This window comes from Arvicanthis niloticus, chromosome 20, assembly GCF_011762505.2.
Source record: "Arvicanthis niloticus isolate mArvNil1 chromosome 20, mArvNil1.pat.X, whole genome shotgun sequence".
Lineage (NCBI taxonomy): Eukaryota > Metazoa > Chordata > Mammalia > Rodentia > Muridae > Arvicanthis > Arvicanthis niloticus.
This window is the reverse complement of record NC_047677.1, coordinates 20,264,545-20,271,243: the sequence shown is the minus strand read 5'-3', so window position 1 is coordinate 20,271,243 and position 6,699 is coordinate 20,264,545.

The window sequence follows — 6,699 nt, the reverse complement described above, 5'->3', positions numbered from 1 at the left end:
CTTCACAGAGTGCGTCACACTCCTGTCACTGTACAAGTTAAGAAACTGTTCCTTTCGTGTGTGCTGTTCAGGAAGTGACAGGCACCTGGGAAACCCACAAAGTATGGTTTTGTAAGAAGTTGCATAGTGTCCCAAGGAGACCTCTTGCCAGTCCTTGAAGTACCGATGTGGGAAATTACAAACACAAGGTCTAGCAACACAAGGCTTTCTGTTTTGCTCCTGAAGACTACCGTTGCTTAAATTCCATTCGCGACATTTACCACTCCTCACCAGTGGTGTTCTGCAGTGAGAGGAAGTCGGGTCTGGACGTATTCACTAGGCTTGGGGGATTATTAAAGCACACTTGATGTGAGAACAGAAGCATATCACTGTGGAAAGTATAACACCCTGGGCATTTGGCTATGGGGGATGATATATATGCATTGAAGAGCAAATTTATTTTCACAAAAGAACTGTTTTCCTGGGATCCTGTGGGTCCCCATCCTCTTCCACTGCCTGGAGAAAAATCAGTACATTGTAAGATAAAACCGAAACCAAACATTTTAGTGCTTTTACTCAGAAAGATTCTTCTTCTTTTTTTTAAAAAATAACATCTTTGTTTCACTGGCTCTGTTTTGCGAATAGATAATTTGATTTTCATTAAAAAACCAGCTGGGAATATAATCACTATGCACAATATTGACGGGAACCTGGGAACACACAGCAGCGTGTGCATGAGGTCAGAGAAGCTGGGGTTGTGGTGCCCACCCATAATTCCAGCACTCAGCGGACTGTTCCTGGAGCAGCAGTCATCTTTTTGAAGAACCTTAGGAAGAAGGTCTTTTTTTAAAGCAGGAAATGTTACTTATTGCATGAACTGAAACAGTTGATTCATCTAGGGGATTCCCTACAGAAATACTGATTCCTTTTTTATGAGTACGAAAATGGACTGGCTGACCTTTGCCATCTCAAAACTACCAATGAGAAAACAAATGAAACCAATTAGAAACTTTTCTAACTTGTCATATGCCTCTAAAATATGTTTTGGGAAGAAATCTTCTAAGGAAGGGATAACTAGTACTAGAATTCAGCTCAGTCCTAACTAACCAACTGCTTCTAAGTTCTTGGATGGACTTTATTTTCGAGAGGGATGTGTGCAGAATGGGATGAGACAGGGTCTTTTTTTTTTTTGGAATTCACTGGGTAGACCAGGTTGACCTTGGACTCACAGAAACCTGCCTGCTTCTGCTTCTCCAGCACTAAGATCAAAGGTGTGCACCACAATACCCAGCCCCAGACTAGATCTAAGAGCATGAAAAGCTAGAGATGATACTCCCTCAATGCTTTACAGCCTGAGTTCCAGGAGAACCCTGGGCTTTCTGCACATGTTGAGAACTTTCTGTGACTGCTTGTGCTATTTGTTACTATGACAAATGTGGAAGATGAATGACTCATGAAGAGATAAGGCTTACTTTGCTTCACAGGTTTGGTGATTTCAGGGCATTAGCAATTGAAGCAAGAATGGTGGTGTACACTTATAAACCCAGCATTCCGGACTTAGACTCAGAAGAATCAATTCAAAGGTATCATTGACTACACAGTCTGGGTAACATGAGACCCTGTTTCAACACACACACACACACACACACATACACACACACACACGGAAAATATTCTCACCTGATTAGACCAGGATCATCCAAGATAACCTCATTCTTATTTCCCTTACACTCATTTGACTAGAGACCTTATTTACATTGATAAAATGCTTTTATGAGGTATAATAGGATAAGCTCATGAGCTGTTGTCTGATCAAATTCACATGCTCAGCTCATACTCCAGGACAGGTAGTACATGGGACACACATTGCAGAGGAGGAAAGTTGGGAGCCTGTTCAGAATGTGGCCTCCCACAGCAGGCTACTCAGAGGCAGAAGTGAATTGAAGTGGGTTAGTGCCTATACACAGGGAAACCACCTTTCAGCATGCACAGTGTCTCTGGTACACATGGAGTTTCACTTCTCTCTCCTAGGCCTGTGAGAGCTAAGCTGTAAGCAGTGGAGTGGAGGTTCTGTTGTTCTGGGCTGAGCCTCTCTTCCTGCTTCTCCATGCTGAGTTTTTTGCTTTCCAAAAAGTACCAAGATAATAAATACCTTTCTGCTTCGTCTGGTGACATAAAGCCTTTATTGATGCTATGGGACCATCAGTGAAAACTTTTAACTTCATTAAATGTGTGAAACTCTGCATTGCATTCTTTTTGAGACAGCATCTCAGTATATAGTCCAGGCTGGCCTATAATTCATAGAGCTGGCTTTGAACTTGCAGTGATCCTTCTGCCTCAAGCTTCAAAGTACTGCGGTAGGGGTGCTGTTACAGCTTTGCACCACTCACACTTGGCTCTGCACCACTTTTTAAATTTTATTTTAAAAATTTATTTGTTGTTGTTATTATTATTATTATTATTATTATTATTATTATTATTATTATTATTTGTGTGTGTGTGTGTGTGTGTGTGTGTCTCCGTGTCTCCAAGGGAGTACCATGATGCATGTGTATGGAGGTCAAAGGACAACTTTGGGGAGATGGTTCTTTCCTTCCATCATGAGTTTTGGGGACTGTGCTTAGGTCATCAGACTTGTGTGACAAACTCTCATTGGTCCTGTGATGCTTTTTATAAAGTCATACAATTTTAAAGTAGAAGGGAAATTTGTTTCTAGAAGGATCTTTTCCAATTTTAATTCTGTAGAATATTTTACTAAAGTGTTTTGGAAAGACTGCTCCATACACGTGCTTGTCTGGGATATATGCCACTCGCTCAGTCTTTAGCATGTTAATGAATAAAAGAACCTGAAGCAAAGACACCCTCAAGAATCTCCATAATTCAACCAAGGTTTGCCAAAGCAAGTCTTAGGACATTGGGTCATTCCCAAAACCAACTATAGGGCAGCTGACAGGGTAAATACTTGAGAAAGCTTGGCTTTTAGCAGATTAAACTAGTTGACTCCATATATCCACTTGCAAGAGAAATTTCAACAGATTCAGACACAGTTCTGAGAGGAAACAGAGGATATTTGTATGAACTGGTATGTGTGTATTAATGTTAAAGCCATGAAGTCTGGTGTGTTTTTTTTTTGTTTGTTTTTTTGTTTTTTTTTTTTTTGAAACTGAGATGACTAAGTATATAGATCTTCACATACCAGTGAGCTGGACAGACTGCCCTGAGAGTAGACATCAAGGTATCTCTTTGCCTCACTTCTATTCACAAATAATACTTCCTGGGAATGAAAATCACGAGCTTCCAGACCACAGAGCAAAAGAGCTCTTGAAAGTAGGACCATGTGGGCCACTGTAGCATGGTAAGTTTCCATGCAGATATTCTCAGCTTAGGGCAGACAGAAAATGAATTGCTCTAAAACCAGCCCAAAATTAAATAAAAGAAAAAAGTATTAAGGTCACCACAAAGTCAGGATGGATCTTGTGCAACAACAACTTGGTTCTTGGGCCAGACCACTGTGCTCACTACACACACACACACACACACACACACACTCATGGAATGCAGGTCCAGGAGGTGCATTTTTTTTAGCATAGAAACAAAGAGTCACCAGTGTTACTAAGTCAGCTGGCTGGCCGGACATGCCTAGTTGTTGTTCCCCAAGGCCACAATTTTGTCACAGGCCTGTGGATATGCAAAACAGTTTTGATTTCCGGCTCCTCTTCTCTGCTAGTGGGAGGAAGTCCAGGTAATTAAAGAACCTAGGCACCACTGACCCTTTATCTTTGAGAAATCATCTCCCCTCGAGGGAAGAGGTGGATGAACAAGTTAGACTTCCTGCCTTCTTCTCCCAGGTTGCCTGTCTGCCTCCAGTTTCCTCCTTCTTTTCCTTGTCTGCCTTTGTCTTTCCCTTTCCTCTGCTTTCTTCTCCTTCCCTCAGCTTTCTTCCTAGTCTCTGGACCGAACAGGTGAGGTAATTCCCCTGCCATGGCTTAGTCTTTGGCCTTCAATGTCCTGGGACTGCAGTGTGAGCCAACACATCCAGATCCTGGCCTACGATCAGGGCACTGGTTAAAACCAAAACCCAAACAAGGAAATCTTACAACAATGTCTTATAGGCCACTTGAGCCTTAAAAAGAAGTGAAATGGTAAACAGAGCAGCCATTACCTGCAGTCATAAAGGAACTAAACCTACCACAGTTCCCTGCAATTCTGTGAGAGAAGTCTCCATGTAAGGTGTAAGCTCTATGCTTGTATCTGAGCTCCTTCCCATGAACAGAACTACAGTAACAACTTCCCATGAACAGCTGCAGAGGAGTTGACATTTCTTCTGCTTGAGAACTGGGAGCAGAAAACACCCAGGTTTGGTAAGGTTTTTTTCTTTTCTCTCCCCTCTCCCCTTCTCCCCTCTCCTCCCCTCTCCCCTCTCCTCCCCTCTCCCCTCTCCTCTCCTCCCCTCTCCCCTCTCCTCTCCTCCCCTCTCCCCTCTCCCCTCTCCCCTCTCCCCTCTCCCCTCTCCCCTCTCCCCTCTCCCCTCTCCCCTCTCCCCTCTCCCCTCTCCCCTCTCCCCTCTCCCCTCTCCCCTCTCCCCTCTCCCCTCTCCCCTCTCCCCCCTCCCCCCTCCCCCTCCCCCCTCCCCCCTCTCCCCCCTCCCCTCTCCCCTCTCCCCTCTCCCCTCTCCCCTCTCCCCCCTCTCCCCCCTCTCCCCCCTCTCCCCCCTCTCCCCTCTCCCCTCTCCCCTCTCCCCTCTCCCCTCTCCCCTCTCCCCTCTCCCCTCTCCCCTCTCCCCTCCTCCCCTCTCCCCTCTCTCCCCTCTCCCCTCCTCCCCTCTCCCTTCTCTTCCCTCTCCTCCCGTCTCCCCTCTACCCTCTCCCCTCGACCCTCTCCCCTCTACCCTCTCCCCTCTCTTTCCCACTCCCCTCTCTTTCCCTCTCCCCTCTCTGTCCCTCTCCCCCGCTCCCCCTCTCCCCTCTCCCCTCTCTCTTTCTTCCCTTCTCCTCCCCCCCCCCAAGGTCTTGCTCTGTGACCCAGGCTAACTTCTAATTTGTTATCCTTCCCCATCAGCCCAAATGCTGGGATTATAGTCATGTGCCACAAAATAAGGCAACTCATAGCATTGCAGCTTCACTAGATTTTTACCTGCTTCTGGCTAATGAATAGACACCTTCTGGCCTTTCATTAGTTGAGCTCCACCCAGAGACTTTCAGGTGAAAGCCACTAGGCCAATTGAAGTGGATTGCGGGCTGAGCTATAGCTTAACAGTACAGCACATGCTTGGTGTGCATGAAGCCTCAGGTTGACTCCTAGCCCTGCAAAAACCATAATAGCAATAACCATTAATTGGAAGAAAGACAAAATACTAAGTTGAGTGTACTGGTGGCTATAATTGTCACAGCTCTGAGGGGAACGGTGGAAGTGTTAAAGCTCTTAGCAGGAAGGCTTCTGTTAAACTCAAGATTCATGAGAGAAAAACAAGTTCCACAATTTTGAGCCAAATTTGAAGCAAGCTTTTATTAAATACTGGCCAGGATAATGGACTCAGGCCAGGTCCATTCCTGGGCTCCCAGGAAATGGCAAAGAGTCACATTTTGCAGAAGCTTAAAAGGACAAAACTGTAGGAACACTGTATTTCCCATCAGCTCCAATCAGGGGCAAGCATACATATTTCCTCTCTATGTACTTCCTGCCCACATCCAATCATGTACATCTGGTGCAAATAAACTTGTTTAGGGGAGTAAAGACATGTGGCTTGTTATTTCCCAAGAACCATAGGCCCAAAATTTCAGGACATTATTTGTCCTTGGGGAGCTCACTAGTTAAGTTTGACTTGAACGTTTTCCCAATGGAAGTGTGACAGCTCGAAGGGGGAAGGTATCCTGGAAATGGGGAGCCAAGGAATACCATAAAGCCATAGAGCACAACTAATCTCACACAACAGATTTATTGGGAAAGACACAAGAGGTGGCTGCCTCTGCTGGGGCTAGAAGCAGCAGGGAACTGAGCAAGAGAAAAGCTTGTTATATAAGGGATTTAGGGGGGCAGAGTTTTCCAGGGTAGAGATTTCCAGAGTGGGGACTCATGGGGTGACAAGTCCTGAGCTTGGGGCAAATGCAGTGGGGTTTGTTGAATTTTTAAACCCAGAAGTGAGCTCAGAGCTTTTACCCTAGAATAGAGTGTGCCCCATTGCTTCCAGCTCTCCAGGAGACAGAGACACTGGGATTTCTTACCCCGAGTGTTCCAGGCCAGCCTGGGAGACACAATGAAGCCCATCTCAGTTAAGAAACAAACAAACAAACAAACAAATAAAAAAAACCAATGGACAGAGTCAGTACTATAGGGATGGGGTATATTTTTGGCATTCTTTTGCGGGGCGCTAACTCATGGGCAAGAATGTTTACATCTGAAGTATTGGAGCATTATTTAGGGAAGCAGTAAGATCGGGCTGTATTATTCCTTCGTTAACAATCTTCTCAAGTAAACATAAGCGACGTCTAATCTAGCCTCCAATGGGAGAAAAGTCATGGCTATTTTAAACAGAAATAAAAGAAGGGTTGTCTATACATACAGCACTTATTTTTCTACGCAAGCATGGAACTGAGAGATCAGGGAAGTCAGTGCACTCTGAGTTGCCATTGCTGTCTGTCTGTCTTTGTCCTTATGTCTTGTTTTCCAAGGCTCCTGTATATGTGGGGCAGCTACTACCCATTCTGTTCACTGGGTTTGAGT